This window comes from Mustela lutreola, chromosome 4 (assembly GCF_030435805.1).
Source record: "Mustela lutreola isolate mMusLut2 chromosome 4, mMusLut2.pri, whole genome shotgun sequence".
NCBI lineage: Eukaryota > Metazoa > Chordata > Mammalia > Carnivora > Mustelidae > Mustela > Mustela lutreola.
This window is the reverse complement of record NC_081293.1, coordinates 123,217,433-123,242,453: the sequence shown is the minus strand read 5'-3', so window position 1 is coordinate 123,242,453 and position 25,021 is coordinate 123,217,433. Positions and strand designations below refer to the sequence as shown.

Genomic DNA, 25,021 nt, shown 5'->3' with positions numbered 1-25,021 from the left:
TTCTCTCTCTCCTTCTCTGATTTCTTCCCCTGACCTGAAAACTTGCTAATCTATTCTATCCAAATTCTTCCTTTAATCCTAGTATGATGTAAAATCCCTGGGTGTCTAAGTCCATAGTCTGGTTAGGATCTTGTTTCCTCAATATTTTCAGCAACATTAGCCATTTTAAACCTGAGTTTGAGCCCATGGAGCTGCTTCTCCAAAAGACACAAATAACTTTCTATACCCTGTTTTATAATCAGTATGTCCATTTGGATACTATCTCTTGCAGTATTTCTTACTGTTAAATACCCCTTTCTCTTTAGAGTGTCACTTCTCTTAGCTTCCCTCATTTCTTGCTCTGCCAAGTTTCCAGTAAGTTTGACATCACTTCCCCATTGTTTGTATCTGCAAACAATTGCAGATGATGTATAAGATCATTCATAGGGGCGCCTGGGTGGCTCAGTGGGTTAAAGCCTCTGCCTTTGGCTCAGGTCATGATCTCAGGGTCCTGGGATCGAGCCCCGCATTGGGCTCTCTCATCAGCAGGGAGCCTGCTTCCCCACATTCTCTCTCTCTGCCTGCCTCTCTGCCTACTTGTGATCTCTAGTCTATCAAATAAATAAATTTTTTAAAAAAGATCATTCATAATTGAGTACAAACACTGTGGTAATCAGAAGGGTCTGGACATAGAATCAAATACCCATGCTGGGGGGTTCAGGAGGAATAGTAGGTGACCATATGAAAAATTAGAGGCCTCACCAAGGAAAAGAAAAGATCCTGAGATCACCATAAAACTATGTGTGCAAAACTATACAAGAGCCATGCTCCAACAAAATTGCAGAGAACAATTTTAAAATATCCTCTGTAAATTATTAAACTTTGTGTGGAGTCAAAATCATGGGGAGGGGGACTCTTAACATTGCTATCTGGTCTGTTCTCAAACTGAAATATTTATGTAGGAGGGGAAAATGTTTTTATTTAGCAAGAAGGAGACTTTGATCTACAAGAACTCTAAAGGGCATACAGGCTTTCACTGTCCATCCAAAAGAAAATCCAAGAAGATGGAATAACATAAAGGAGAGTATAGTATCCATTTCATTTTTATGGCCTTGGAGGAAAAAAGTCATCAAGTTAAAGCTGCTTTTGTGTTGCACACTTACATGTTGACAGCTGAATCTGAAGAATTTACACTGTGGAAAAGCAGTCATTGTCCACAGCTCTGTACTTCATCTTGCAAATGTGTGTAGTTCATTTGAGAATTCAGTTATCAGTCTCTCAGCACTAAACGTGAGAACTGATTTTACCAAATTAGCACAAAGGTTACATTTGACAGGGTGCAGAAACCAGAACTGCTGCACGAGGGAGGATGCAGACACATTGGAGAGAGAACCAAGGGACTGTGTGAATCACAAGCCTCCTGAAACTAAATGCCATTCCAGAATAAAATTGGAAGCATAATGTTTACATATTCATGCATAAAATAAATGAGTTTGAGGCATCAGCGTAGACTACACAATCATTTGTGCTGCCAGAAGTAATAAATACTACCAAGGTACTTTTTGAAAGGTCTTTGGGGCTATTAAACTTAATTTTGGCACAGGAGTGACTTTTCTCAAATCAGTTCAAACCTATTCAATTATTTTGGACGAATCAGTTGACCTATTTTAGATGACTTTAATTTTTGTTTTTGCTAAAGAAAAAAAACAAAATCATTTGCCTAGAATTAGATCTTAAATATCTTGATTTTTTAATTTCACTATTTTCATAATCACTAAAATTTATATTTTTATAATATCATCAGTCAAGGTTTAAATTTAGCTTCATTTTAACAGGAAAAATTAGGAATGAGTAACTATTTTAGATGAAGAAACAGAAGAGAGATGGAATCTGTTGGCTTTTATGTAACTGCTTTTTAAAAAATAATTAAATTTTAAAAAAATTTTAACTCCGGTGATTCACAGACCTGGGGATAAAAATATATGTATATAAAAAATATATGTTTATAAAAAATAAAAAATTAAAAAAAAAAAATTTTAACTAAATTTTTTAAACCCTGGATTAAGGTTACTAGTTCTTAGAATAACTTTTGATTTCATAAAATGTATTTATGTGTGTTTGACATGATGTGCCTGAATTCACTATTTTTCTTGTGTATTAGAAATTCGCTCTTTTATGTCATTTTAACTTCATTTTAACTTCAGTTCCAATTTCAACTTACTAACACTGTGAAACTTAGGTACAGTTGTTCTCTATATATTCATAGTAAGGAAGCAAATAAGTTTATGTTTCTGTTATAATAATGATTTCTTAACATTTAATATGTAAATGCCACTTAGTTCTTATACATGTTAGCCATTCATTAGAGCAGATGGATGGCTAACCTACATTTATTTTTCTTCTTGATGGATGCTATTTCCAATATTGTTCTTGTCTTGGGCTAATGCTGGGATGCAGTGTGATATGGAGGAAAGACTGGTCTTTGGAGTAAGACAAACTGTCACACTGACTCCTTTAATGGAGTTATAATATTACTTAACCTCTTATAGTTGTGGAAAACTGACCACATGATAATGTGTAAAAACTACTAAGTGAATGATTGGCATAGAGTAAGCACTTAATAATTGTGAATTTATTCTGTATCCTTTATCCCACATCCATTGGGTGGAGCATGCTTAGGAAGCTTCGTCAGATCCATTCTGTGAGTTATTTCATTTGAGTCAGGGTGAAAGGGCAGTCAGAGTCAGGTTTAATATATGAAACCACATGGATCCTTGAGAGAGCCAAGGCCCAGTGAACACAAACAGACCTAATTACAGTGCCCAGAGTGTGAGGCCTTCCCACTCATTTCAGGAAGACCTGGTTTCTTTTAGTGGAATTTCCTAAAAGGATCGTGCCTGTGGATAGACCAACCCACTTGCTTTTTTCTATAATTGAAATGGCATGCAAGTCATCATTCCACTTCCTTTCACTTGTAACACTCATACCAGGATGGCCTGCCCTCTTTGGAATCAGGATAGCTTCCTCTGTGGTCATGTACTAGGATATTTCATGTTCTCCGAAGATTCAAGTTTCTCCACAAGACATTTTTATGAAAATAGAACCAAGCGGTGTGACCGCAAGTAATCTATGAGAGCACAAATTAATATTACATAGTACATAATCTGAAATCACTTGTATAACTCTTTCAATGCTCTATTTTAATACTACCATCTTTAAAGGCATATACTGTCAGTATCCAATTAGACATTTTTATAAGTAAAATGAATTATCTAGCTTTGCATAATATCAGAATTCTTCATGATACCAGTCTGAATTATTTCTCTGGCTTAAGTACATCAATATTATTTTGCTGACCTTGGGAGAAAAAGCCCTTTGGATGCCTTATTTTATGGTTATATGAACAAATGAGTATTGTAGAAATTAAGTGACCATTCAGTTAAAACAACAACAACCTTAAATATCCTATTGGTTTTCATAGCATATGAAAAAGCAGCAGGAATATCATCTTTTTTTAACTTTTGAATTACATCTCCTATGAATTGTACTTTGTATTCATTAAACATGTAAGGCATGAATGTAAGGAGTCAAAAATAAAAACGATAATATTTTTGGTTATTTTTGCTGAAATGATCCCGAAACATAGATGTGTAATAGTTCAAAACAATCTCTACCTAAACACAACTAAATAGTTATCTGAGGTTTTTTCCTCATGAGTCTATTGCCCAGAAAAATTTTCATACTGATAAATAATGCATACCCCCCAAAAGTATCTTTTTTTTAAAAAAACAATACACAGCATGAAATTATTCTACTCTCCAAATGATGATAAATTTAATGAAATCACTAAATATGCTTTTTCTTTTCATAAGGACCACAAAGTTACCAAAATATAACTTTATTTGGTTGCTTGTTCTGAGGACCTATTTTCTGTGTCACATTTCTCTAAAGAACATAATTACTTTTAACTGATTTTGTTTGAAATTACGTAGCACTAATGAAGAAAAATGAATAAAATTTTGAAATAAAAGTTAATTCATTAGTGGCAGTGCTTAGGAAATGATTCGTTTTTTCAGGCCTCTGAGGCAATGTACCTGAATACAATTGTTCGGATATGCTATGTTAACTTTTTTCAGTGATATGCTAAAAAGTACAACGTATTAGCCACAAACTTCGAACCACTTACTTCAGAATTTATCACTGAATGGTGAAAGTAGAGAAGTAACATTTAAGAAAATTATTACATTTATTTTAAGGAATCCCACTTTTTTAAATTAAAGTCTATGAAAATATAGAAAAATGAGACAGTATCTTGGAAAATTCTTTAAGTAAAAGCCAGCTCTCTATTTCTTCTGGTTTTTAACATTTTTCTCTCTGGTCTTACCATCAGTTTAATGAATAGAGAGCCTGTCTATACCAATTTCCTCTTCTAGACTCACTACATTCAGAGCTCACTGGGCCTCAATAGGGATTTACTGCTGACTGGGTAATCTGGGTTCATGTGTGCAGTGACATCAAGCAAGAGATTTACCCAAAGAAGTGGATGCCATGACAATGCGTGTAACCATGGTGTGACCGGCCTCTCTGACATGGCTCTCAAAAGCTTTCCCTCTGTGAAAACAGAAGCCTGTTTGCAAATTAATTAGTTTCTGGCGGCAGCTTGATTGTTGACCCAGAGTTTGTAGAGTGGAAAAACAATCAGATTAGTGTGCTCAGGGTAAAAGACCAGTGTGCAGTTGCGTGTGGCTTGCTCAACTATTGAAACTATGAATGGACTGAAACAAATTCTTTTCTGAGAAGCCTAGGCAGAGGTTAAGTGTGATGAGCCTAGAGCTCCCCAACAGCAGGGGCTGGGGAATTAAAGGATTTTACCCAGATAAAGCTGAATGACGGCAAGCAATGCCATTGAATTTTAATGGCATGGATAGTTTGGGGGGAAAAACAAAAAGCAAAAAACAAAACAGAACACTTCTTATTTTTTGATCACTCTGAGGGAGAAGAGTAAGTTTGCAGTATTATTAAATGTCCACTTGACCCATACTTCTATAGTGGTAGATTTCAGAAGCTTTCAGACAGGAAGGTTTTAATTCTAATGTCTAAAAAGCTAATATGAAAATATCAAAAATGGGAAAATGTTAACAAAGAAACCTGCCTTTTCATGTAGATAAAGTGTCTTCTCATTTATATACCCTATTTCTGCGGTGTAATCTTCACATGCCCGATAAAATTAAATCTGAGTTAAGGAGAGATATTGACTCCTGAGAATTTGTATTATGCTGTTTATTTTTTAAAATTACCAAATCAGATAATCATGCCTAGAAATGAAATCTGCAAGTTTAGGACAAAAGAAATTCTACATGCAGTTTTTGATGATTAAAATTTGTTTCAGTCAATAAACTGTTATTTACAATTTACTTTTAAGATTACCTCCCACAATGAGCCATGTATACTCTTTCTTTTTAGATACCATTGTCAGATGTCTCCCTAATAACAGCTCCTATGGCTATCTCATATTCCCCATTCAAAAATCATTTGTCTCTCAATTTACAAGTGAAATGAATCTAGATTTTGCTGCCTGTCAAGTTCTTTATCATCTAAGCCTAAATAACTTCTCCAGTATTAAACACTAATACACTCAAATGAAATAGAGTTGGTCATCCTTATATTTACTCTTTTTCATTTAACCATACCACACTCTGGATTGATTTTAATCTTTCCACCTTTGAATCTTAAGAGCACATAGGTGTTCATATTTGGCCTTCCACTTCACCTTATACTTCAGGAAATAAAAAGGAAGAAATTTTTTTTTTAAGATTTTATTTATCTGACAGAGAAAGAGAGATCGCAAGTAGGCAGAGAGACAAGTAGAGAGTGAGGAGAACAGGCTCCCTGCTGAGCAGAGAGCCCAGCGTGGGGCCAGATCCTAGGAACCTGAGATCATGACCGAGGGCAGAGGCTTAATCCCCTCAGGCACCCAGGTGCCCCAAATATAAGAAATTCTTAAATGAATATGCTATGAAGGCTCTGGGGTCACATTGCTTGATTTTGTATCCCAGATCCTTCCATCTACTACCTACACAACATTGGAGGCAATTCACTTATTTTCATCACCCCTTTATGATCTATAAAACACAGTTAATACTAATATCCTGTTTCTCTGAGGCTGCATGAGACAGTCCATATAAGTTAATAAGAACAGTGTCTGATAATATGGTACATGCTCCCAACAGCTGGCGTTGCCACTGCTGCCATTTGCAGTTGGCTTCAAACATAGCGTGTATGGCACCTTTGGTAGATTCATAGAGTGAACCTGTTTGAAGGTGATGTTTGCCTTTGTAAACCTGCTCTTGGCCTGCTGTGTTTTAATTAGTTGTTGTTGTGGAGCACTTATTACATCCAGAATATATAAAATATTTAGCTTTGATATTAAAGTAGCAAATAAAATTTTAGTCAAAATTTTAATTAAGAAGACATTGACTGCTTTGATGAATCTAGGAAAATCATCTGTCCTGCTCTGTCACAGTTTAGCTTTAAATTTGTTCATGTGTGGATGTCGTCTATACCCCTTGAGATAGTAGAGTCTGTGGAGCCTGACTGCTTGAGTTGGACATGAGCTGACAACTGTAGATAGCTGATAGGAGATTTCTGTCTTCATGTTCCCTTTTTTCTGGTGTAAATAATATTTCTTCCTCTGGTAGCTGTGAGGGTTATGTGTGAGTAGATTCATATAAAGCCTTTGCAAAGGTGACTACTGTATCAAAAACGGACAAAAGAAATCAGTTGATGTTAGCTGGCTTTATAATGTTATGTAAGAATTATAAGGAATGGAACAATAAATATGCCAGGTCGCTAAAAATGTAGTAGAGTGCATACTCTCACTTAACTGAGCAGCCATATGTTTCTAGGAAAGCAATGAAAGTGGCTGAAGGACAAGAGCAAAATGGTGAGGTGGAGTGATGATGACATATGCCCTTTCCTTAGACTGAGTCTGTACATACAGGATTTCTCACCTAAAGAGGTCTCTACGTTTTGATGGAAGTAACCTACCACTCCTTTGCTTCCTTAAAAAAATATGTATTTCTTAAACTTAATCACACTAAGTTACTTACGCATGACCAAAAGGCATTATAATGCTCTTAACTTCATGTATCAGTGAAATGTAAATTACAGAATGTTATCCAGAAAAGGGGTCTTTAAAATGTTTTCCCATTAACATTAATAAGGAAGATTTAAGTATGTTTAGATGCTCTTGAAAAGAACATTTTCAAGGGGCGCCTGAGTGGTGCATTTGGTTTAGTGTTCAGTCCTTGGCTTTGGCTCAGGTCGTGATCTCAAAGTTCTGAGACTGAGTCCTGCAACTAGCTTCACACTCAGTGTGGAGTCTACTTGAGAGTCTCTCCCTCCCTACTATTCCCTACCCCCTTTCAATTTTCTGTATCTCTCTCTCTCTCCCTGGTTTTCTAAAATAAATAAATACAGTCTTTAAAAGAGAGTATTTTCAGTTTGAATTGTGTCACTATATACACTAACCAGATTTAAGAAACTAGATAAGAGAAAATCAAAGCCCCTTCACTTTCTACCCCTACCTCCCACATCCTGCTCTCATCATTCTCTCAGTTTCCTATAGCACTTTTGGATCATCACATAAATTTTGCATGTTAAGCTGTACATCACTATCCATGTGGTACTAGAGATAGATAGATTCAAAAATAAAGATATACACCTGAAAACTAATAGTAATTCATTAGCAATAATAATTTATAATTATAATGTAAGTATGATGTTTTATATATTAGAAATGTAGTTTTTAGTATTTTGCTCAATGATTTGCTAAATTATGACATTTTTGGATTTAATGTAAGCTGACAGTATAAGGGACCCATCAAAAATGTGTCTCTTCACATGAATTTGTCTAAATTCACATAAATCCAAATAATCTCTTTTGCTCATTCGGTTGCCAAAAAAAAGTACCAGGGTTTCATTTTCAAAGAGAGCTATCCCATTTATACATTTATAAAATCATAACATGAATATATATGGGAAATAGGTGACAGCAGATTGAGCTTTCCCTTTGGGATCCACCTGCTTTTTCTGCTTAGCATACAATGGGATTTAAATTACAGCCAGTATAGAATAGTGTTTTCAGTTTATACATTGTCTTATGACCCACTTAGAATTTAGTGAACTTTAGTATCTCTGATCTGGAAAGTTAAGTATTGCACAGGCTGGTATCAAAATGATGGCTCCCATGTAATTGCTATTTATGCATAGAGTTAGTGTTTATCAAATATGTTTTCTAAACACGTTTACGAATAAATGAACAAACTGTACAAATGTTTTGCAGGATGATGGCAATCTTGTAAGTCATACGAAAATAAGTGAATTCTGAAGATAGGCAACAATAACACATGGATTACCATAAAACATTACTCATTTTGGGGTGAATTAAAGGGAAAGAAATGTAGTTATACTGGCAAATCACATTACAGAATTTGGACTTATAGGGCTACGCTGAATCAACAAGGTGTAGAACACCTTTCGTCAGTTACTTTCATGTGTTTGCAGAAATCATACTAAATAATTTGGTTGAAGAATGATTATTGAAGTAGTGGGCTAATGCTGTTTGCCATAAGAAAACTAATGACTGGGACGCCTGGGTGGCTCAGTTGGTTGGGCTGCTGCCTTCAGCTCAGGTCATGATCCCAGCGTCCTGGGATCGAGTCCCACATCAGGCTCCTTGCTCCGCAGGGAGCCTGCTTCTCCCTCTGACTCTGCCTTCCACTCTGTCTGCCTGTGCTCGCTCTCGCTCGCTCTCTCTCTGACAAATAAATAAATAAAAAATCTTAAAAAAAAAAGAAAAGAAAAGAAAACTAATGACTGCCTTTTCTGTTCTGTCATTGCTGATGATTTCCTTTAAATACAAGAAGAAAAATCACATTCCTTCATAGTTACCAAGGTAAATATAGCCAAATCTGATCAGCCAGGCAGTGTCCAAATTAAGAAAATTATAGTGAAATTGCCTTTGAAAGACCTTGAGATAATTGTGTGTTAATGAGTCTTAAAATGTGAACTAATTTTCCTTCTTTTGTCCAAGCTGAAACTATTTTTATTTCCTTCCTTCGTCATTAATTTCTGAGAGCAACTTGTAGAAAGCAATTGAAAAGAATGGCTGGAACTAGGAGCTGGTAGCATGAAATAGAAAATAATGGCAGACTGTTAACAGGTCCAGCTTTGATGTTGTGCAGTGCACAAGTCATTTGGTAGTGATACAGCAGAGACAGCACCAAAGAAGGTAGCCATGCTAGGAAGATTTGCAGACTTGTTACTAAAATTTATTATTACTTTGATTAATTTTATCATTTTGATTTTTTAAATGTGGTGCAACTCCACTTAGCAATACTGCCTGTAATACTGCCTGTAAGCCCCTCATGTGAATTCCTAAACTCGTCATCCTTGCAAAAATCATAGTTATTCATAGATGTTTCTAGTATGTTAGTAAAGAATGTCCTGATAATAACAACAAAATGAAACTTCTTCTAATATACTTCAGTACAACTGAGGCAGCTGAGTAAGTCATTGCTATTGTGATTGATTACTAAAAACTATTGCATGTGTTCTAGGATACAAATACATGGGTAATCATAAAGAGGGAAAAACCATTTTTAAAAAAACGATTCTGTCACTGGATAGAGCCTGCAAAGAAAGTGAAAAGGAAAGGAGAAATAAATGTTGAAAAGATTATTTCCTAACCGTAAATAACTTCCTGATTAGATTTTGTCTGTGTCCCTTAGCCATAATAAACAACATCTATCATGCTAATAAAATTTGTAATACACAAACCAAAATAGAAACCCCCCTAAAAGTGCACCATAAAATCTCCTATCCAGCCAAGGTCTGTCCCTGAAGTGTGTATTGTAAGTTAGATGTGATAAATACTAAGAAATTTTTTCGTAGTTCAGAGCATTGGAAAATGTTAGTAGAATGTATAATAATTCCTGAAAATACTCAGATTGTCATTTTATTTCTTAATATATGATAATCAACAAGAACGATTTAAGATACTATGTAATATGATATGATAGAGGTTAAAAAAGCTACATTTTAATGGGAAGTTAAGAATAGATCACTTTTAAGCAGAGAATAAACTGATTTAATAGGTGATTATTTTTACAAAATAAAATATACTTATTTTTCATTTTTAATGAGTATTTTTTATCTCCCCAAGTCTAGTCCCTTTTCATCTCAGTCAACAGTATTTGTTTCTCTGTGCATAACAAGTTTATCACTCACCCCAGTTACTGACACGACATAGAATGCTTCTCTCCTTTTCCCCTGCAGCTGTATTCTAAATCCTCCTAGATTAATGATAATAGCATGGTGAATAGCTAGCTACCAACATATTTCTCTAGGCAACTTCCATTTTCTGCATGCATTAAGCACTCTCTAGATACCAAGAACTGTTATAAGAAACAGCTGAGTAAGAGCGATTCCTGCCCTCCAGGATAGTACTTACCGAACTTTTTATAAATGAAAAATCCTAGAAGTATGATCATATGCATGTATTTTCAAAGATGTCTTAATATCTTAAAACCATTATTTAAAGGGAAGGGGTACTATCCATTTTTCTTTCAAGGAAACAAATTTTATTTTTTCAGTTAATTTTCAGACTTTGATTCAATATCAAACCTAGTGACTGTTTGAGGCTTTCACTATGAAATGATAGTGAGGTATAACAACTTATGAAGGAAGCTGTCTTTTGTCCGTACACCTATAGTCTTCTCTTAGAGACTGTGTGTTAAGGAAGTTCAAAAAAATTAAGAAATTGTTTTAAGTATATAAGTTATAAGGAAAGTTATAAGGAAAAAGAATGCAAATTTGTTGAAATCAGAAAAACTGTAGATAATATGACATTGGCTTTCATGTTATTTTAATGTTAGATATTCCTAATTATAAAGACATGCAGATGACCAACAGACACATGAAAAGATGCTCAGTGTCACTGATTATTAGGGAATTTTAAGTCAAAACTGTAATGAGATGTCATCGCACACCTGTCAGAATGGCAGCATCAGCAACATAAACAGCAGGTGTTGGTGAGGATTCAGAGAAAGGGGAATCCTTCTGCACTGTTGGTGAGAATGCAAACTGCACCAGCCACTCTAGAAAACAATATGGAGTTGCCTCCAAAAGCTAAAAATAGAACTACCCTATGATCCAGCATAACTGCTACTAGGTATTCACCCAAAGAATACAAAAATACTAATTCAAAGGTAGATATGTACCCCCAACGTTTGTGGCAGCGTTATCTACAGTAGCCAAATAATGGAAACAGCCAAGTGTCCATCAACTGATGAATGGATTAGGAAGATGGGGATATGTATATTTCTTGTTATGTGGTCTAATAAATATATTCTAATAGTATATAATTATATAGGACTCAGAGTATTGTTCAGATAATGGTTCTACGTATTTTTTAATAGTTATTTTATTTGAAATTGGAAGTCCACTAGAAAGTGGAGCTAACTTCAATTTAATCCATATTAAAGGCATTAGAAATCATTTCTTACTATTAATAAAATAAAATGGCTAACCCTGTACTTATTACAAAATAGACAGGGAGTTTTTGATTACGTATCTGTAGAAACAACTTCATGTTAGTACTCAGAATACACAATGATTCTTAAAGCAGAAACAATTGGAAAGACTTGCAAAAACAAAAAAATAAAAAAGGTAAGAATAGTGTTAATACAGTACCTTCACTAAGCAAAAAGTGAAAATTGATTTAAGCATCAGAAGCAATTTTAAAATGAATCTACCACACTGTAAATGCTGTAACATTGTTATTACACTGAATATTTGAAAGTTTTGATAATAATTAAAGCAATGGTTTGAGAAATTGTTGTCCTTACCTAAGGAAATAATTGAAATAATCATGAACAATTGAATCCTATACTTGTATAATATTTTATGCTTTTCACAGTGCTTCCTATAAGATCACTTCATCCTCCCAAAAACCCTGTGAAATAGAAAACTGCGAATAATAAAATTTAAGCAACTTACAAGAGAATAGTAGCAACCTGCTATTGAGTGAAAACTGAGACTAAACCCATATCTTCTAAACTCTGTTTTGTCTCTGACATGTTCATTATAGTATTTACCATTTTAAACTTTGTGTATTTCTGTTCTTTGCTAAAGATATTACACAAAGGAAATGTTTATTAAGTTAGATAAGAAAATGCGGGCTCATCCGTTTTTAAAAAGGAAAGATTTGCCAGGGTTAAAGGATTTTACCCTATAATAGTTCATAGAATGAATTGTCTTATTTATGCATAGTTTTAATCATTGAAAACTTAGTATATACCTTTGATGCTAAGAATTTGGCCCTCAGATGAGCAGCATGTGCTTCTTTGGGAGCGCATTAGAAAAGCAAAATCTCAAAATAAATAAATAAATAGATAGATAAAAATAAAAATAAATAAAAGAAAAGAAAAGCAAAATCTCAGAGCCTACCCAGACCCTCTGAATTAGAATCTGTACTCTATCAAGATCCTACATTAAAACTTGGGAAGGACTGGACTAAAACATTACAAAGTATATTATATCTTTGATTATTCAAGAGACATAGAGACATAATAGCTTTGTTCCAGTCTACTATCTTATATCGCAGCTTAAATTGACAGCACACAAGAATGTGTGTATGTGTGCTTCTGTGCATTCATTGGTTAGATTAAGTTATTGCTCCTGATGTGTGTGGTCTAATTTAAACTCCCCAATTCCTCTAATCAGCCTTCTGAAATTAGAGGCTTTTGCTTCCATTTAAACTGGGGAGATATAAGTACTAGCTACTTGTGTCCTTTGAGCAGATTGGCTGGAATCTCAAGCCCAATCACTGGTAAAACCTCTATGTAAGGCTAATAGGACCTACCTTACCCTGCTTGAATCCATTCTGCTGAGACAGTGTCAGATTAATACAACTGGTTGCATGTTTACCATAGCCCATAAACTCTTCCACAACTGCATGTCTTGGCAAATGTTAAGAAGTAAAAAAAAAAAAAAAAGAAAGAAAGAGATTGTGGTAGAGGTGATGACTTTTAGGGTTCAGTGAAACCCCAAATAATTAAAATTTAAAAAACTTGTTTCAAAACTGTTATAAATTAACTGTATTTCGCTACAGCTGGACTAGTACTAATAATATTTTAAATAATAAAGCAGATGGGAAAATAGCAACATAGAATTTAAAATATGTGATAACTCTCATTTTTCTCTAAACATCTTTTTGTCAGAGCATCAAAATTGGGTAGATTTTTAGTGCAGAAAAACAGAATAAAACCCAAATACAAAACTAAAAATTATACATTTATGTTACAACTTTAAATTTTAAATTATAGGAGTGTGGTATGATTTTTACATATATGACTTCCTGTATTACATATTTATATATATGATTTTGTATATTATACAGTTATAAAATATATGATTTTATGATAAATATTATTTTATATGTATAATAGAACCCTCCTAAAGAACTTCCCAAATATCATATAAATATAACCAACAACTTTTTTACTGTTTAGTTCACATAGATACAATCCTAAAACAAAACTCACAAACTAAGAATAAGGAAAGTTGTTTTGTTAAAATAACAGTAATTGTTTGTTTTCAATAAAGTGTGATTAGGAAAGTACAGAAAATAGTAACTAATGTAAAATGTGAATTGCTATTTCTTAAGGGGTAATATCTTGCAAATTAAACAGGATGTATAATAAGATTTGTTTTCTGCAAATTCTAATTACTTTGAAATTATGCTATAAATTATCATCTGCCTTGAATTTCCCTTCCTGTATAATTAGACATTTTCAAGAATCAAAACTGTTATTGTCTCTTAAGAACAAAAGCCATGGAAACTGCTAATTATATCACAGTTGAACATGTTTTTCTTCTTTGATGAGATCCCATATTTCCAGCATTTTTGAGAACACTATCTGACCAGAGGATGATAGAAATGCTGAAGGTCTGCTATTGTTGCAATCAGGATAATTAGTTTCTATCTATAATAGCATTCATGTTATTAAAAAGTTGCTAAGGTCTGTGTCAAATAAAAATTGACCTAAATCTTCCCTGGTCCCTAAATCATTATTTTATTTTAAGAATCAGGCCACATTCTTATAGAATTTTTCTTTTCCCTAGACCCCAAGGGTCTAATCAGAGGCAACTCACAGGAAAACTCCCCATCAATGCAGTCCTTGAATGAGGGCTTGAATTACTATCACGTCCCAGGAAGTGGGCAGATATAAAAAAAGGGCATTTTCCAATTTCAGTTATAAAGTTGACTTCTTATTTCAAAGAGTAAAAAAAAACTTTGTGAGATCACATACTGAGAAATTTTGACAAAGCAAATTTTTTGATTATATGAAAATCAGCTTTTTTTCTGAATAAAACTGTTATTGGAATTCATTAAGTTCCAGTTTTGCCATCTGTAATTCCAGTATTACAAGGATGATATAAATAATAGGAAGTCTCTTAACTCATTACCTTAATATTTTAAAGGAAATGTGTTTTATCTTATTTATTTAATGTTGAAAAGTAAGGTGAATCAAATGACTTTTTCTGATTAATTAAAATATGTTAGTGAGGAGTAAAAGAAAATGTTCTTAACATAATAGGAAAAAGTTGGACCCCCCATTAAAGTTCTTAATGCAGAGAAACACTATTAATTTAGGTACTAATGCTGTTATAATTCATTTTTAATAATAGACTTTATTTTTAGGAGCAGTTTTAGTTAGGTTTGTAGCAAAATTGAGTGAGGTACAGAGATTTCCATGTAACTCTATTCCCACACATGCATAGCTTCCCTTTTTATCTACATCCATTACCAAAGTGGTACATTTGTTATAGTTGGTAAACCTACACATTGTAACCTATACATCATTATCACCCAAAGTCAATAGTTTATGTTAGGGTTCATTTTTCATGTTATACATTCTGGGGATTTGGAAAAATATATGTAATGACATGCATCCACCATTATGCCATACAGAGAAGTTTCACTAATCCTCTGTGGATTTAAACATCATCTGCGCTCAACCTGTTTGTTTTCCCTACTCCCTAACTCATAGCAATTACTCCTCTTCTTACTGGCCTCAAGAGTTTTGATCTTTCCAAAATGTCAAGTAGTTGGAATCATACAGTATGTAACATTTTAAGATTGGCTTCTTTTGCTTACTAATATGCATTTAAATTTCCTCAATGTCTTTTCATGGCTTTATGGCTCATTTCTTTATCACTTTGAATAATACTACATTGTCTGGATGCAACCTAGTTTATCCACTCACGTCCTAAAGCACATCTTGGTGTGTCTGTCAAGTTTTGGTAATTTTGAGTAAAACTCCTATAAACATCTATGTGGAGGATTTTGTGTGGATATAACTTCCCAGCTCCTTTGGGTCAACCAAGGAGTGTGATTACTAGGCTACCTGGTAACAATATGTTTAGTTTTGTAAAAACAACAACAACAGGGTGCCTGGGTGGCTCAGTGGGTTAAGCCGCTGCCTTCGGCTCAGGTCATGATCTCAGGGTCCTGGGATCGAGTCCCGCATCGGGCTCTCTGCTCAGCAGGGAGCCTGCTTCTCTCTCTCTCTGCCTGCCTCTCCATCTACTTGTGATTTCTCTCTGTCAAATAAATAAATAAAATCTTTAAAAAAAAAAAAAAAAAAAAAAAAAAACAACAACAACAAAAAAAACACACCAAATTGTATTCCAAGGTGGCTGTACCATTTAGATGTCCCACAGCATTGAATGGAAGAGTTCCTGTTGCTCCATATCCTCACCAGAGTTTGTTGTTGTCAGCATTGTGGATTTAGGCCATTCCAATAGGTGTATGCTGATACCTTGTTGTTTTAATTTGTAGTTTTCTAATGACGTGGTGTGGGGCATCTTTTTCTGTGCTTATTAGCTAGCTATCTCTTTTGGTGAGATGCCTGTTAATGTCTTTGGCCCTTTTTATTTTTTTATTTTTTATTTTTTTTGCTATTTTAATTTTTTATTTTTTATAAACATATATTTTTATCCCCAGGGGTACAGGTCTGTGAATTACCAGGAGTACACACTTCACAGCACTCACCAAAGCACATACCCTCCCCAATGTCCATAATCCCACCCCGTTCTCCCAAACCCCCTCCCCCCAGCACCCTCAGTTTGTTTTGTGAGATTAAGAGTCACTTATGGTTTGTCTCCCTCCCAATCCCATCTTGTTTCATTGATTCTTCTGCTACCCACTTAAGCCCCCATGTTGCATCACCACTTCCTCATATCAGGGAGATAATATGATAGTTGTCTTTCTCCGCTTGACTTATTTCGCTAAGCATGATACGCTCTAGTTCCATCCATGTTGTCGCAAATGGCAAGATTTCATTTCTTTTGATGGCTGCATAGTATTCCATTGTGTATATATACCACATCTTCTTGATCCATTCATCTGTTGATGGACATCTAGGTTCTTTCCATAGTTTGGCTATTGTGGACATTGCTGCTATAAACATTCGGGTGCATGTGTCCCTTTGGATCACTACATTTGTATCTTTAGGGTAAATACCCAATAGCGCAATTGCTGGGTCATAGGGCAGTTCTATTTTCAACATTTTGAGGAACCTCCATGCTGTTTTCCAGAGTGGCTGCACCAGCTTGCATTCCCACCAACAGTGTAGGAGGGTTCCCCTTTCTCCGCATCCTCGCCAGCATCTGTCATTTCCTGACTTGTTGATTTTAGCCATTCTGATTGGTGTGAGGTGATATCTCATTGTGGTTTTGATTTGTATTTCCCTGATGCCGAGTGATATGGAGCACTTTTTCATGTGTCTGTTGGCCATCTGGATGTCTTCTTTGCAGAAATGTCTGTTCATGTCCTCTGCCCATTTCTTGATTGGATTATTTGTTCTTTGGGTGTTGAGTTTGCTAAGTTCTTTATAGATTCTGGACACTAGTCCTTTATCTGATATGTCGTTTGCAAATATCTTCTCCCATTCTGTCAGTTGTCTTTTGATTTTGTTTACTGTTTCCTTTGCTGTGCAAAAGCTTTTGATCTTAATGAAATCCCAATAGTTCATTTTTTCCCTTGCTTCCCTTGCCTTTTGCGTTGTTCCTAGGAAGATGTTGCTGCGGCAGAGGTCGAAGAGGTTGCTGCCCGTGTTCTCCTCAAGGATTTTGATGGATTCCTTTCGCACATTGAGGTCCTTCATCCATTTTGAGTCTATTTTTGTGTGTGGTGTAAGGAAATGGTCCAATTTCATTTTTCTGCATGTGGCTGTCCAATTTTCCCAGCACCATTTATTGAAGAGGCTGTCTTTTTTCCATTGGACATTCTTTCCTGCTTTGTCGAAATTTAGTTGACCATAGATTTGAGGGTCTATTTCTGGGCTCTCTATTCTGTTCCATTGATCTATGTGTCTGTTTTTGTGCCAGTACCATGCTGTCTTGATGATGACAGCTTTGTAATAGAGTTTGAAGTCCAGAATTGTGATGCCACCAACGTTGGCTTTCTTTTTCAATATCCCTTTGGCTATTCGAGGTCTTTTCTGGTTCCATATAAATTTTAGCATTATTTGTTCCATTTCTTTGAAAAAGATGGATGGTACTTTGATAGGAATTGCATTAAATGTGTAGATTGCTTTAGGTAGCATAGACATTTTCACAATATTTATTCTTCCAATCCAGGAGCATGGAACATTTTTCCATTTCTTTGTGTCTTCCTCAATTTCTTTCATGAGTACTTTATAGTTTTCTGAGTATAGATTCTGTGTCTCTTTGGTTAGGTTTATTCCTAGGTATCTTATGGTTTTGGATGCAATTGTAAATGGGATTGACTCCTTAATATCTCTTTCTTCTGTCTTGCTGTTGGTGTAGAGAAATGCAACTGATTTCTGTGCATTGATTTTATATCCTGACACTTTACTGAATTCCTGTATAAGTTCTAGCAGTTTTGGAGTGGAGTCTTTTGGGTTTTCCACATATAGTATCATATCATCTGCGAAGAGTGATAATTTGACTTCTTCTTTGCCGATTTGGATGCCTTTAATTTCCTTTTGTTGTCTGATTGCTGAGGCTAGGACCTCTAGTACGATGTTGAATAGCAGTGGTGATAATGGACATCCCTGCCGTGTTCCTGACCTTAGCGGAAAAGCTTTCAGTTTTTCTCCATTGAGAATGATATTTGCGGTGGGTTTTTCATAGATGGCTTTGATGATATTGAGGTATGTGCCCTCTATCCCTACACTTTGAAGAGTTTTGATCAGGAAGGGATGCTGTACTTTGTCAAATGCTTTTTCAGCATCTATTGAGAGTATCATATGGTTCTTGTTCTTTCTTTTATTGATGTGTTGTATCACATTGACTGATTTGCGGATGTTGAACCAACCTTGCAGCCCTGGAATAAATCCCACTTGGTCGTGGTGAATAATCTTTTTAATGTACTGTTGAATCCTATTGGCTAGTATTTTGTTGAGTATTTTTGCATCTGTGTTCATCAAGGATATCGGTCTATAGCTCTCTTTTTTGGTGGGATCCTTGTCTGGGATTGGGATCAAGGTGATGCTGGCCTCATAAAATGAGTTTGGAAGTTTTCCTTCCATTTCTATTTTTTGGAACAGTTTCAGGAGAATAGGAATTAGTTCTTCTTTAAATGTTTGGTAGAATTCCCCCAGAAAGCCGTCTGGCCCTGGGCTTTTGTTTGTTTGGAGATTTTTAATGACTGTTTCAATCTCCTTACTGGTTATGGGTCTGTTCAGGCTTTCTATTTCTTCCTGGTTCAGTTGTGGTAGTTTATATGTTTCTAGGAATGCATCCATTTCTTCCAGATTGTCATATTTATTGCCGTAGAGTTGCTCATAGTATGTTCTTATAATAGTTTGTATTTCTTTGGTGTTAGTTGTGATCTCTCCTCTTTCATTCATGATTTTATTTATTTGAGTCCTTTCTTTTTTCTTTTTGATAAGTCGGGCCAGGGGTTTATCAATTTTATTAATTCTTTCAAAGAACCAGCTCCTAGTTTCGTTGATTTGTTCTATTGTTTTTTTGGTTTCTATTTCATCTATCTTTGGCCCTTTTTAAATTGAGTTGTTAGTTTGCTTAGTATTGAGTTTTAAGAGTTCTTTATGTATTTTGGATAACACTTCTTTATCAAATGTGTGTTTTGCAAATATTTTCTCATAGTCTGAGACTTGTGTTCTCATTCTGTCTATAATTGTTTTTTCAATAGATGTATGGGTTTATTTATTAGAGAGAGCATGCATGTATGAGGGTGGGTGGGGAAGGGACAGAGAGAGAGGAAAAGAAGTGGGCTCCCTGCTGAATGTGGAGCCCAGTGCAGAGGGCTCCATCTCAGGACCCTGGGATCAGCATTTGAGGTGAAATTAGGAGTCAGACAGTTAACTGACTGAGCCACCCAGCCGCCCTAAAATGCATCTTAAATAAGTGTAGTTTTTCTTACTTTACATGTTACCAATGAGTGAGATATGACCGTGGATTGGAGTGTAGTAGAAGGAGATACTGTTATGTTTTTCTTCCTTCTCAGAGAGATTTAAATCATACCTGTACTGTATATCTTTGGTGTGGTAATTTTTTTTTAGTTTACTGCTTAAGCACTGAAATTTAAAAAAAATAAATCACCCACACATAAATGCACTTGTTTCATCTCATTTAATAAAGCAGAGTAAGCACACTGTCTAAAAAATTTGATGAACTTTCTGGCAAAGAGAAGAAAAACGTGCTGTAATTTTGAATGAAGTGAGTCAGGAATACAGTTTTTTGAACTGCTACCAATTTCCTCTTTAAGAAAATGTTTTAGTGTGAAGTCACTATTCAGTAAGATCATATAAATTACTCGTTATCATGGAAAAATGACTTCTCTAAATAGAAAGTCCTGTTTTCTTTGGATTTAGAAAATGAGGGTTTGCTGCCTTGGTTTTCTTCATCAAAGTTTGAAATTTATTTTTATTTTGTATTGTATGCAAAATATTATAATTACTTTATGATCATAGACTTCAGTGATAACATGATTTTGTATTTAGAGAGCAGGGATTATATAATATGTATTCCATTTAATTTCTCTTCATATTGAAAGTTCTTGTAAGGAAAAAATACTAAAGGATAATTGTCTTTTTTTCCAAACCTTTTTAATTTTATAGAAATTTATTGGGAAAAAATTCTATATTAAGTCCTTTCTGTCTTTAAATACAATGAAAATTAATATCTAAATTATTACCTACAACAACATGTATACTGTGTAGTCATTATGAGATAATTAAAAAAAAATGGGGAATTATTTCCTCTGTGAAATTGCATCTGATCTCAAAAAGCAAATGTTCTAATCTAATCATACAGTAGTTTATATTTAACATAATTCAAAAACATAATAAATGTAGAGGATCAAAGAACAGCTTATAATGATGGATGAGTGCATTCATAGTATGAATTTATTTAGGTTCTCATACAAGGAAGCATCTATAAATATTGTAACTTCCTGTAGTTAAGAGGAACTAAATAGTCAAAACTTGTGGAAATGCCTAAAAACATTATAGTTGAAGTATCTGAAATAAATCTTAAAGACATCAAAATATTTCTAATCCATATTTATCAGAATAAAGCACAGACCTCTAAACTATTGTAGATAGTGTACTTGTAAATAACAGGAAATCATATGCAGCTCCCAAAATCTGCAGTAGATAAAACCAGTATGATATATAGTGATTAAGGAGCATAATTATATCATTCACACATAGAAATATTGAATAATTGCTTCTTTTATAATCAATCAATTAAAAAGATCATACACTTATAAGATAAAAGGGTAGAAACATAGACCATATTTTGATAGATAATAAACAGCCATTAAATAAGAAGAAGAAAAGAGGAGCATCTGGGTGGCTCAGTCAGTTGAGCATCTGATTCTTGGTTTTTGGCTTAGGTCATGATCTCAGGGTCATGAGATGGTGCCCTGAAGCTGGCTCTGTGCTTAGTTGGGGAGTGGGGAGGAGTCCAATTCAGAGTCTCTCCTTCTGCCCCTCCCCCCAGTTGCGCATGCACTCACAGCAATTTCTCTCTCTGAAATAAATAAATCTTTTGAAATAAGTGAATAGTAAGAATAAAATAGTCATATGAACTCCTGATGTATCCATTTAGTAAAATTAGATTAATATATTAATCACTCCTTAAAAACTACTTTGTACTAATAAACGTTATGTTCCTGTAATTTGAGAAATTCAACAAAACAATTAATTATAAGATATATGTGATAGATAAGTCAACAACAAAAACACAAAATGTATTTTCTTAAAAACACATACATATATATACACACAAATACCTATTACCAATTTACTTTCTGAACATAGATAATCATATAAAAATATTCCTGTTTGAATAGATGAGGTTAAAGACCATAATAATTAAGTAAAAAGAAGATAGATGTTGTCTATAGACAACCCACTTTACAATGAAGGTTTTACTATACCAAATTTGTATCTTAAGAAAATCTAAGTAACGCTTGGAGCTCAAGTTCAGTTTTATTTGAATTTCTTGATTTTGCTGCAGTGTGAGTTTAAGACTGAGCCATAAAAATAAGTATTAGTTGAAGAAAAATAAACTTCTATTCACCATCCATAGCAATTATTTTATTTACACATTCATAACAAAAATTGTTTTATTTATTTTACTTTCTTAATTTCATCTTAACCCTTTTATGTACCTAATGTAGGGAAAAAATACAACTTTTTAATAGCTTTCAGGAGGCATAGAAGTGTTTTTTCAATTATTTTCTATGAAAAATTCAATTACAGGAAATTGGAATAATTTTATAGATGATTACATTAACCATATATAGTTCTGGTTTTCATTTTCCATGTAGATTCTATAAATTTGCAATTTATAATTTATTATGTATCTATCTATCCATCCATTCCTCTTAATCCGTCAACCATCTTTTTTTTTTATGAATTCAAAGTATATTGCAGACATCAGAATACCTCTCTTATATGATTAATGATAATATGTGTTTAATATTCGAGTATGGATATTTTCAATTCAGAAAAAATTTATATGGAATGAAGTACACTAATCTTAAGTGTACTATTCAGTGACAGTTTGACAAATGATAACTGTCTGTTATCACCCAAAAGCCTGTCAAGATATGGAACACTCCAGCAAGTTTTCTTATGTGCTTTCCCAATGAATTCCCCCATCTTCTTACCCCCAGAGGAACCATTATTCTGAATTTTCCATGATAGATTACTCTAGAATAAAAACGAATAGAAATTTCTATAAATGGATTTATACAATATGTACTGTCTTATTGTAATGGTTTTGAAGTCCATCATTTCACTACATATATCAGTAATTTTTTTCTTTTTATTGCTGTGTAGTATTTAATTGTATGGATATACCACACTGTGTTTTTTCCTAATGATATGCACCTGGGCGTAATGAAGCTACTATTAACATTTTTTTTAAAGATTTTATTTATTTATTTGACAGAGATCACAAGTAGGCAGAGAGGCAGGCAGAGAGAGAGGAAGGGAAACAGGCTCCCTGCTGAGTAGAGAGCCTGATGCGGGGCTCGATCCCAGGATCCTGGGATCATGACCTGAGCCGAAGGCAGAGGCTTTAACCCACTGAGCCACCCAGGCGCCCTATTGTAAACATTCTTGTTCAAATCTTTTTTTTTTTATCTTTTTTTTTTTTTTTTAAAGATTTTATTTATTTACTTGACAGAAATCACAAGTAGATGGAGAGGCAGGCAGAGAGAGAGAGAGAGAGAGAGAGAGGGAAGCAGGCTCCCTGCTGAGCAGAGAGCCCGATGTGGGACTCGATCCCAGGACCCTGAGATCATGACCTGAGCCGAAGGCAGCAGCTTAACCCACTGAGCCACCCAGGCGCCCACATTCTTGTTCAAATCTTATTGTAGACATATGCTTTCATTTCTCTCAAATAACTGATAATGAAATGGCTAAATCATAGGGTAGGTGTATGTTTGGTTTTTTAAAAAATGCCAGACGTTATTACACCCCCACCAAAAACTATGTTAACCGAGAATGTTAAACTATGGATTGGTGTAAACAAATTGAATATTGGTGAAGTCACTCTTGGCATTATGTGAAAGAAATAATTGTAGGAAGTGAGACTGATAACAAGAAGCTCAAAAACTATTTAAAGGGTAGAAAAAAATTAAAGACCTACAGTAAGACGTGAAGGATAAAGATAGATACTAAAGAAGTTTAAGAGAAAAAAATAAAACTTGATGATTGATAAAATGTCAACTTAGAGAAAAAAGACAAGACTAATCCCAGGCTGCTTTGTTGAGGGACTTCAACAAATAAGGTAGCCTTGAGGAAGATCAGATACTTTGAGGAGCAAGCATAGAAATGATGGAGACACTTATTCTGAAGAACTAAATATGCAATACTAGTAAAGTTGGTCAAAAGTCAGCCAAATAATGTCACACAGAGAATATTTATGAATTGGGGAGTCAAATTGATTAAGATAAATTAAAACCAGTTTTATGGCAAAGGGTGAGAGGCAGTAACCATTGAATGGTATACTTTGAGTATTTCTTTTTCTTTTTTATATTCTTTCATTTAACAGCTAAAATAACATTTGATTATCTCATAATGGTTATATACAACCGTATGTTCTTTCTTATACTTAATATAACTAAAACAACAATAATTTAACTACTGGAAAGATGATGAGTATACTTCATGGTATAAATTTATTGACAAAGAATACAAGGAAAGATCTGTAATATCACAGCACACCAAATTTTGTTGGGCTCTGAGTATAGCTCTTCAAGTCCCAGCACTGAGAGTAAAACTTCTTTTGAATCTTTTAAACCATATGTCTTTATCTAAGTCAGTATAGAGAAGAATGTCACTGCTGCTCTTTTTAGTTTCTGACTCATTTTGATCTTCTCCTTCATTATAGCTATCTGATGTGAAAAAAAGCAATTGATTTGCTCTTTGTTTTTGCCCTGAAGCTTCCACTCCTGTTCTTTTTTTAAAAAGATACTTATTTTTGTTGACTTCAATAATATGGTTTTTTTTGTTGTTGTTTTTCCTCCCCCTCTGGTGAACAGCACATGGCTAAACAGTGAAGTAAAGGTAACCAACCATGGGAGCACAAAAAGGACAGTTGTATTTTATAATAGTGCATTCGTCTACCTACATGTGTCTTAGCTTTGTTAGATCATTGGTTTTTTTTTAATGTTTATTTGTCAGAGAGAGAAAGAGAACCAGCAGGGGGAGTGGCAAATAGAGGGAAAAGCAGGTTCCCCACTGAGCAGGGAGCCTGCTTGGATCCCAGGACCCTGAGATCATGACTTAAGCAGACACTCAACCCAGACACATCTAGGCATCCCAGTAATATGGTCTTTATAACATCTCCATATTCTTACCTTAGGATGAGAATTTGAGATGCAAATATGTCAAATAATCTGTTCATAGTCACACAATAAGTACAGAACTGAGCTGAATACTGTGACAGCCCCTTAACTGCTACACAGTTTAACTGCCATCCTCCATGTGAAGGCAGTTTACAAACTGTAAGACAATTACATAAATAGAATAGTGTTCAGTTGAGATCAAGTTAGCGAGCAAGTATCTTAAAGTGTAATACAGTATCATATAAGGGGCTTTGAAGATGAATGACAAAAGCCTGCCTAAAAAGAACTTAGTGGGGACACCTGGCTCAGTTGGTTACACCTTTGCCTTCAGCTCAGGTCATGATTCCAGGTCCTTGGGATTGGGTCGCACAACAGGCTCTTTGCTAAGCAGGAAGCCTGCGGTTCCCCCTGCTTGTTCTCTGTGCTTGCTTGCTTGCTCTTTCTCTCTCTCTCTCTCTCTGAATCTCAAAAAAATAAATAAATAAAAAGAAATTAGTGAAGAAACATGTTGTATCACTATGAGGAATAATCCAGAGTAGTTGGGAAGATATAACTAACTGAAATTTAAACAAAATATTGTGAAAACCCAGAAGACAAAGTTTTACCTGAATAACTTAA

The 25,021-nt window shown here is 34.5% G+C and overlaps 1 protein-coding gene and 1 long non-coding RNA gene across 4 annotated transcripts in view; one reads left to right on the top strand and one right to left on the bottom strand.

The window, feature by feature from the left end:
* LOC131829319 (uncharacterized) overlaps positions 1–24,511 on the bottom strand; it is a 66,303-nt gene extending 41,792 nt beyond the window's left edge. For both annotated transcript variants that reach the window (XR_009352821.1, XR_009352822.1), the window contains exon 1: positions 24,416–24,511. This is a non-coding gene — a long non-coding RNA (uncharacterized LOC131829319). The remainder of the gene's footprint in view (positions 1–24,415) is intronic.
* SEMA3A (semaphorin 3A) overlaps positions 1–25,021 on the top strand; it is a 322,510-nt gene that overhangs the window by 236,841 nt on the left and 60,648 nt on the right. The window lies entirely within an intron of this gene.